Genomic DNA, 9,690 nt, shown 5'->3' with positions numbered 1-9,690 from the left:
CCATCCCCACCACAATGCAAATACGTAGACATAAAAATCTGATCGGGACACTCTTTTGCATATATGTCGAAACAAGGAAATATCTTGAAACCCCATAAGACTGATGATACTTAATAAAAATATCTCGGTAATAGTATTTTTGTATTATGCATTTAAAGGAGATTAAAAAAACAAAGCGAAATAACGCCAATACCAAGAACTGACATTAAGGTAAAAATGAAAAAGAATAAATATAGTACAGAGCTTTCTCAAGCACATGAGCTAGGCCTAGCTTTGTCTATTTTATAATTAAGCAGGGCAAGGCATTAAAATTTGAAAAATACAAAGCTCTTTCATGCAAAGTAGTTAGACCATGCTTCATTCGTAATTCATAATCAAGCAGGCAAAGCATTAAAAAAACAATGGTACAAAAATAAGCAAAGCCTTGCTTTATGCCTATTTCATGCAAAGTATCACTTTAGGCTGATTATGCTATGCTTGAAATTATACATGGTTAGAACAACTAGGCATAGTGTTAATCCATGCAAAGGAAGATAAAGGATGACTATACCCTTATTTTAAATGAAAGTGGGTACAGAATTAACGCATGCAAAAACCATAAAATAAGGCTAATAATATAGATACACTGAAACAAAGAAGTGTAGTTTTTTATCTTTAAATAAAGGGAGGCCTTTCTTTCCACGTAACTTTAACTAATAATTTATACACATTTATTCCATCAAAGTAAGCTGGTCCTAGCGATACAAGCTAGGTGAAATCTGATTTTTAATTATGAAATCTTGTAGCCATGTTAAAGCTCATTTTAAAACAAATGTAGGCACAAATTTGGATAAAAATCCGAGTTGCTTAGATCAATGACATACTTCGAGAGAGCCGGAGCTCCGGCGACTTAGTTTTTCGGGAGTTTTTACATTTTAAAGTGACGCTTTTTGGGACTAATAAGCGTTTTCTCACTTAATGACTAAGTATCACACAATTCTTTACAATATAAAAAGCCCATGCGCCCCTTTCCTATGGAATGCGTGTGAGGACCTATTCTGCAGTTGCCCAAATTCTCGATAAAATTATTGTGCCTATCTAAAATTAGTATACTGTAGTATGTATAAATGAAGTTAGGCTAAAAAAAAAAAGTTATGCTGTAGTACGTATGAATAGTTAGCCTACATTTTTTTTTTATAACGTAGTACCTATTTATGAATGACGTTAGGCCTAAAATTTTGGCCAAGTAAACCATTAACAGCCTTGTACTGTACCGTGCAACTAACGTAAATAACGTAGTACGTATGAATGCACTTTGTCCGTGCAAATAACGCAGTCCTAATAACGGGCCCCCTCTTAATTTCAAAACTACAAACCCAGTCTGCCCTCCCCCTTCAAAAAAAAAAAACATCAAAACAGATTAGGTCTAATACCTTACCATGAAAATGAAGCTGCGCCTTCCTGTTAACGTCTCGGTGTTGTTGTTGTTGTTAGTGTTGTTGTTGTTAGTGTTGTTGTTGTTGTTAGTGTTGGTGTTGTGGGTGCGATAATGTAAGGTGAAAGAAGCAAGAGCAACCTTGGTCATCAGGTTCTTGAAGGGAGGACTCGCGAGAAATTGGATCAAGGTGCCGTGGAAATCGGCGGCGGACGAAGTGAAAGCAGCAGCCGGCACGATGTCACACGCGCGCACGCATAAGACAGTCACAGGAGACAGGACTTCGTGTACGTACGCACACAGGTGAGCCAAAACGCACGGGCACGGGTATACAAAAATTGCATGAATACGCCTGGACGGCCGTGTAGATGAACATCTACTGCTTAACCGTGTCCCCTGTGTGTTTACAAGCCTGGTTATATACGTATTCGATTTCTAGACCCATCAATGTTTGGATGCTAATACAAATGTGTGTTTTTAAGTGGTTTTGTTTGTCATTTCACCAACATTAACATTTTCAAGTCCCGAGGAGAGGAAACTAAACAATATAGATGTAGTACAACTACGGTAAATGCAATATAAAAAAAAGTTATATAATAAAGTAGACTTTCGTGAGGATTAAGACCCACCATAATGTGGTTGTGTTTGTGTGTGTGTGTGTGAATGCGGTGTGTGCGTTTGTGTGGTATTATGGGCGTGTGTTCCTAGACAGGTTTTTCGAGGGAAAAAAACACATCGCTGAAGACACCACATTACACTATAAATAGAGGTTTATTGTTGAATAAATGATATTCCGAAGCTGGTTCATGTTTCCAAGTAGCAGCCGAACATTGAACTCAAAATGCCTATTATAACAAAGTAACCTAAATAACAAAAGCTTTACTCAGACAAACAGATGCGCTCTCAATTTATAAGAAGTCCTTTTGCACTATCTCAGAAAATTTTGCGGCCACATAGGCCTATTTTAGTCATTATTTAAAATGAGTTAGCAATCCTTATCAGGGGTCATTTACTGAGCTCGGGTCAGAGTCCGTACAATAGAAAGTCCGTAAATATGAAAAGCTAGAAGAAAATAACCACAATGTCCCGCCAGTGTTTGAGATATTACATTTTTGCTCCTCCAATGCAATCTTTTATTTTTATTTATTTATTTATTTTATTTTTATTTATTTAGTGTATGTCGTTCCTGTCATTACAACATTTCGTTCTTAAGTGGGTGTTTAAGTCCCAATAATCCTCCATCTTGCTTGCTTTAGGCCTAGGCTAGTAAAGGTTGCTTGCTCTGTTGGCTTTTGTTAAATAAAGATAGGGCCATGACTTTACTTGCAATTTCTCTGAAACGGTGACCCGGAAGAGGAGAAACGGTTTATATATATAAATATATATATATATATATATATATATATATATATATATATATATATATATATACGTGTGTGCGCGTGTGTGTGTGTGTGTGCGTGTGTATGGTATTCGTACAAACACGACCTTTCTATATACGCAAATATTAAACCCCAAACATCATTTAGCATCGAATTCAGCAAACCCTCGGAATAACTTATACCCAAACGGTATTATATTTGATAGGTGCATTTGAATCTGGCAGCGATAGATGCACTTATTAATTATATAATATTCTTCTTGGGTAGCTAGTTCCAATTGTATAGTGAATTATATATATATATATATATATATATATATATATATATATATATATATATATATGTGTGTGTGTGTGTGTGTGTGTGTGTGTGTGTGTGTGTGTATGTGTGTGTGTGTGTGTGTAAAAGCATGTACATTTTGTATAACCGTATAATAGTTTAGCTTGGCACGAAATTGGCAACGGGGAAATTTTTAACGGATTCAGTCCTGCAAGTGGCAACAGAACTTAAAGCTGATGTAACAGTTGCCATTTCCTCCCTAAAGGAAGCCTTTAACAGCGTTAGTTTGTTATATCCATTTTTCACATGAATGATACATACTTCTGCTCATACGTCTTTTCCAGTCTTTTCAGCGTGGCCAAATAAAAAAAGAGGGGGAGCGGGGAATATTATGAAGCACAGATTTGACACAGTCTTTGTTATTTGATTAAAAATCGATGCATCCCAGCACAATTAAGCAGACATTTTGAGAACCCGACAAACCCGTGTGGCCAGTGTCGTCACATTTGATTCCTGCTTACCTGTTCTCACAACGTTCTTAATATTTAGAACTTTGTGAATCTGCAAATTTGGTGATTGGTATCTTATATACAACTTGGTGCCTTTGTTGCGCGGGGGGATAAACTGGATTCCCTCTTCACTTGTGTAAGTACTGCAGTGTTAAAACCTAACGACGTCACACTTCGCAAATGTGCTCACATAGGAGTATGTGTGAGGTGCGTGCATCGACTTGGAAGGAGCAGATTTATAGTAGGAGTACGCGTTCGTTCCAAAGACATGCAAATAAGGACATTTAAAATGATGACATTGCAATTAAACTGCCTCGTGTGACGTGGGTAGGCCCTTAAACATATTCAGGAGTGCTGATATATATATATATATATATATATATTATATCTATATATATATATATACACATTTATATTAGTGTGTGTAATGAATCCTTTCACTCCTGAATTTGGGTTCAAGAGTAACCCACTGCAAGAACATGTATGTATACATTATCGTATAATATACCATATAATGCATATATGTTCTTATATTTCAACTGGTTTCCCTGCATAAGTTAAGAAATCTTAATTTGAATTTCACGTTGTCTTCACGGGATTTTAAAAATTTTGTTCTCGTAGTTCCATTTACGATAATCAACTTGCCCATCTTTTTTTATCTTTTATTAGACAAATACATTTGCCCATCTTCTAGATACATTTAGGCCTTGTAGTCTGGTACTCAAGCGTTCATGTACCCCGCTAGGACTATGTGAATATCAATGCAAAATAAGTGATTCGGTCGAAAGTGCTCAAGATCAAATTCTCTGGAGACAGTGTACTGATGGCGAAGAGAATCGTTGTAGGTGGCATAACGTCACGTACCCCATGAACAGGATACTTGAAGGACTTTTAATAGTGTGAAATTTAACGAGGTGGCCCACTCTGCGTTTCCTTGGCCATTTGAATTCATAAAACTCACGAATGCTCGACTTACCTCAGTTATCTGGCCTCTCATATGAGGAGTTTATCTATCAATTAGAAAGTTACAGTTTTGAATAAAGCGTTCCTCCTTGTCATTATTGTTTGTTTGTTTGTCTGGTGTTTGTACGTTGCGTGGAACCAGTGGTTATTCAGCAACGGGACCAACGGCTTTACGTGACTGCCGAACCACGTCGAGTGAACTTCTATCACCAGAAATACACATCTCTAGTCCCTCAGTGGAATGCCCGAGAATCGAACTCGCGGCCACCGAGGTAGTAGGCTAAGACCTTACCGATCTTGCCGAGGCGTTTCTCCTTGTCAATATGTATCTCTGATTAGATACGTCTATATTATATCTTCAAGTTTCTCTTCGTTTTAGGTCTGTGGACAACGGGAGGATTGTCATTTGTATTTCAAAGCAACTGTTTCAAGGACATTTCGAGCGTTGATAGGGCTTCGTTCTCTCATGAAGGCTCCCAGATGTTAAAGTAAAATATTGTATATTTTCTCTAATAAAAGATAAAAAAGAATGTTATACACGTCCATATTCCCGCTTGCGTCGGCACAAATTTTTTTTTTTCTGTCATTTACTTAAGTAAGAAATTACAAATATGACAAAAATGTATACCTACAATATTTACAAATTACCATGGACACAAATCGCATTGAAACGTGAAAGGATGAAGCCCATATCTATCGATTCTTCTCTTCTGCTTCAAAAGGATAATCTTGCTAAATCTGGTTGTTATTCTGTCGCTTCGTCTTAGCTTCCGACACAGGTGGCTAAGTTTTCTCTCTAAATTTGTTGCCTTACCGTAGAAGAATGAACAGGTTTTTACTGAAAGGATTGTCTCTGAAACTTTATGTATATATATATATATATTATATATATATATATATATATATATATATATATATAATATATATATATAGAAGTTTCAGAGGCAGTTTTAAACAATATTTCTTTGGGTAAGTTATACTATTTTTCCTGCTGCTTCAACATAGATTTCAAGAAACATTGCGTATAAAACGAGTACCATTAAACTTACTGAAGGATCAGTTTGGATGTCCCATAATAATCTTGAAATCTATGCATATTAAATGCCTCCGAGAAGGAATAGTGCTTTCCCTGTCAGTACATGTTAAACATCACTCAAGTATGGTACTTCATTTTACGTTGCATGGAACCAGTGGTTATTCAGCAACGGGACCAACGGTTTTACGTGACTTCCGAACCACGTCGAGAGTGAACTTCTATCACCAGAAATACACATCTCTCACTCCTCAATGGAATGGCCGAGAATCGAACCCGCGACCACCGGGGTGGGACGCTAATACCATACCAACCACGCCGCTGAGGAGGTACTTCATTTGTTAACGGTATGCGTGTTTGTTTCTTGGTTATCGTTTCTTCATAGTTGAAGTATATGGATCTTTACTGGTTTTCTGTATTGCATTGTTCGGAATAAACCTAATATCTTTGTAGAAATTTACCCGCAAGTATACCTCAAGGAGGCAGGGGAGAGGGGAAGGCTTCATAGAAACGGATACAAGGAACAGTAATTGTCCCGATAAACAGGCAAATGCCTTAAAAGTATAGAACACTCATTTGCAATTTACTGGGTTTGTGTCCAAAGCTTGTTCATTTAACTCAAGTGTCCCTGGCTTTAATATTTAGCTTACTTCCCATTACGCTACTCCTTTGCAACAATCTTGCCCTTTTATTTTTACTAATAAGGTTCAGTTCCACATTTTTTTTTTTTTTGAGTTTTTTTTCAGTCGGCTTTCACACATATATTGTCTTGAAATTTTGGAACTTTAGAAGCTCACATGAGTTTTTCGTCTGGTATTTTTTGTTTGTTTTATTTCATATAAATTCTTGACTTTGTATATACTATTCCGTACCGATTTGCTTTCCTTGTTGGAAAGCTTGTTCCTGTAGCATCCCGCTTTTCGTCTTGCTATATTTTGAAATTTAGGCTGAAATCCAATCACAACCGCATTTTCGGCCATTCAGCCCTTTTCCAATTAGGTATAGGTAGCTTGGCAAATTATGATAGTGATAGATGAAAAAGTATAGAACTGGATAGTCTGTGAATCTGTTGCTTACTTTGAAACGGCTTTGCGAAAAGTCTAGAGCAACGGCATTTTGCGTGGCATATTGATGCAATGCTGTAAAATGTTGCATCTTTTTCGTTCAGCAGTGATTAGTAGTACTGATTTCGATACCATACAGATCATATGAAAATGCTGAAGTTGCTAGTATAATAAACTTACTTATCTTGAATTTTTTTATGAAACCAATAACTTATTTATCGATGTAATTCAAAGTAGAAACATTTCGTAGCATGGGATCAAATGATCGAAGTAATTTGAAAATTAATCCTATTCGATAATAAGTCCTCTACTGTTTTCACGAGGATGTCATTTACACGACTCGTTTATGATGTTATGGACAAAATATGTGACGTGCATATAGGTACGGTGAAATGGTATTTTTTTTTTCGCTGTAGAAATGCAAACTTAATTATAACATCTTTCAGAAATAAACAAAATGTATCGGAGTTGATGTGATGTCAGCAAATTGGGAACAAAATTATAAAGAAATCTGAGAAATTGGAAACTCAATAAACAGGTAGGTTGAACATCGAGGGGTGTTAAAAGTTGTACATCCTAAATTTGGCAAAGACATTAACCAACAGTTAACTCCGTCAAGGCCACAACGATTAGGAGTCACAAAACAATAGGCTACACACTTCAAAGGTAGCTTTTGTCACTACAGTCAATCTTTCGATTAGATATAGTATGTTGAAAGCTTCTCTGGACAAAGCTTAATCCAAGACTGCTTTAACTCATTTTTGAACATCTTCAAAACAGTCTGTGGCCAAGAATTTGATTATGGCAGAGCAACAATGAATCAAGAGATGTTGAAACAAGATTGAAATGCCTGACGTGCTCCACGAGGCCACGTATCGTTATAAAATAGCGTGACGTAGACGAACACCCAAATCATGGAAAAACTCCCTCAGATTTGAGTATAAAATCAACATGACGTACTTGTGCACTGCAATGAATGCCTGCAGTTATTGTTTATTAGATGCGAGTCAGTATCGAGCTGCTGCATTGCGTTTGTTTGCTATGGGTTGTCATGTATTCTGACATAATGAACTATTATGCAAAGCAGTCTGCTAAAAATGTTACTACTTCGACAATTACCAAGATGAATTTGGAGTTATTTACTATTTAAAAAGTATTGTTAGTTAACTGTAATGCTGCCAGTTATTTGTATCAAACAGTGAAGAGCATGAGGCGAAATGTAGCGTGCGTATGTTTAGCAATGTTTTTTTTAAACAAAAGCAGCCTGTGCCAAACTGATATTATTGACCTTATTTGATTTTGATGTTGCTAACAACGTGTCATCTGGGTGGGTAAGTGAAGTCTAGAACAGCTTGGCATTGGTCCCTTTCATAGGACTCGCATATCACCAGTAAATAATTTCTTCTATATTACCGAGTTTAGTAGTGGCACCTGGTTATAAAGGTCCCTATTAAAGTTCTATCTGCAATGAAGTTATTTTATGTTCAGGAGTGGAACCTGGTTATAAAGGTCCCCATTAAAGTTCAATCTGCAATCAAGTTACTTATTTCCAATGGCCTTCGAGCAATAGTTTTCACGGGAAAATGGAAAGTTTTCTCATGAAATGGTTTTGATTGCTGTCTCGTTCTACAAATTAAGCTTTAAAATTCACTTTCATATTAGATCAAGAGTAATATTTGCATTGGAACTGCACAGAATTGTGGACAGCAAGATTCTTCCAGCATATTCTTAGGGGGAAAAGATTAATTTTGGACTGGGGCTATAAGTATTTCCTCATTTTGAGGTATGTAGCCAGTCTAATGGTGCTCTCTAGGGATGAAATTCATAGTTTTCTTACTTGACAGTGGAAAGTAACTCATCATGAAACCTATAAGATGTTCTTAACATCAACATTACTCATTTTTAATTAGATAGGTAATAATCCTGTTATCTAGATATCATTATTGTTGATGGGGAAAATGATAAAAAATTATTTCATAAATTTATTGTCTTTTCGTTGTGTACAAAATATTAAAATTCTTATATTACATTCATAAATAAATTTAATATTCTCTTATTTACATATATATCTCGTCAGAGTACAGGTATTTATCACATACGCTTTCACGTGACTGTGTATTAAGTCAGTTCTATACTTCCAAACTGTATTTTTTTTTTAAATCTAGTGGCAGTGAGCATAACACACCTTGTTGGACAAGCAACATTTTAATAAAAGTAAAATCTCTACCAGTTCAACCATGTGTAAATAGTTACTTTGACAATGTACAGGGAAATAATTGTCAGATTTCCAAATAGGGCTTGACACTCATAATTACCTTATCCAACGTCCTATGCAATATTCAGAAGGGACATTCGATTCCAATATAACGTCCATTGAGTAGATTTCCGAACGAGTCCAATGAAAAATGAACTCGTGCCACAAATTCTTAACTCTTGAGCGTGGGAAGCATGAAATGGCAATTAAGTTATTTTACACTAAATTAAGAATATACTCAATTTTACGATGAACATCTCTTGAAGAATGACCATACTTTATCAAGATAAAACTGACTTGGTACAAAGCACCCTAAAATATCTTGGGGTTTTCACAAAGCCATAGAGAGATTTGAAGCCCCTTTCATTAAGATATTGGATGTGCATATGTATACAATGCCTAAACACTAATTTTCCAGCTTTACATGAGCATTCACATATTCCTCTTCATTTAATCAATTCAGTTCCGATAAATTTCGGACAATTTTGACAAAACACCTGTTCACATACTAGGCTAAGTGAATAGCAGAATAGCAATTCCTAAGATAATTTTTCCCTTCCATATGCACAAACAAAAGGCCGGGAAACGTAGCTTCACAACCAATTTCCGACCACTGACATTAAGCTACTTCGAGTGAACATCTAAAACGAAGTGTAATGCAATCTTTGGCGTCCATACAATTGTGACCTGCGTGGGAGTAGTTCACTGAACAGTTACTTTACTTATTTTAAACATTTCTGGTGGCCATGGCCACCTTCGTGAAATAATTTTAAGGCACTTCACACTCATGAA

The 9,690-nt window shown here is 36.1% G+C and overlaps 1 protein-coding gene across 1 annotated transcript in view; it reads right to left on the bottom strand.

The window, feature by feature from the left end:
- Positions 1–8,613: 8,613 nt before the first annotated feature.
- The window catches only part of LOC135212560 (immediate early response gene 5 protein-like), a 2,872-nt gene continuing 1,795 nt past the window's right edge, over positions 8,614–9,690 (bottom strand). Inside the window, exon 1 of the mRNA XM_064246103.1 lies at positions 8,614–9,690. This exon is cut by the window's right edge and continues 1,795 nt beyond it. The gene's annotated coding sequence lies outside the window, so the exon portion shown is untranslated.

Source organism: Macrobrachium nipponense, chromosome 41 (genome assembly GCF_015104395.2).
Source record: "Macrobrachium nipponense isolate FS-2020 chromosome 41, ASM1510439v2, whole genome shotgun sequence".
Classification (NCBI taxonomy): Eukaryota; Metazoa; Arthropoda; class Malacostraca; order Decapoda; family Palaemonidae; genus Macrobrachium; species Macrobrachium nipponense.
Note: the sequence above shows the minus strand (reverse complement) of the source record. Positions and strands in the feature narration are given on the sequence as shown.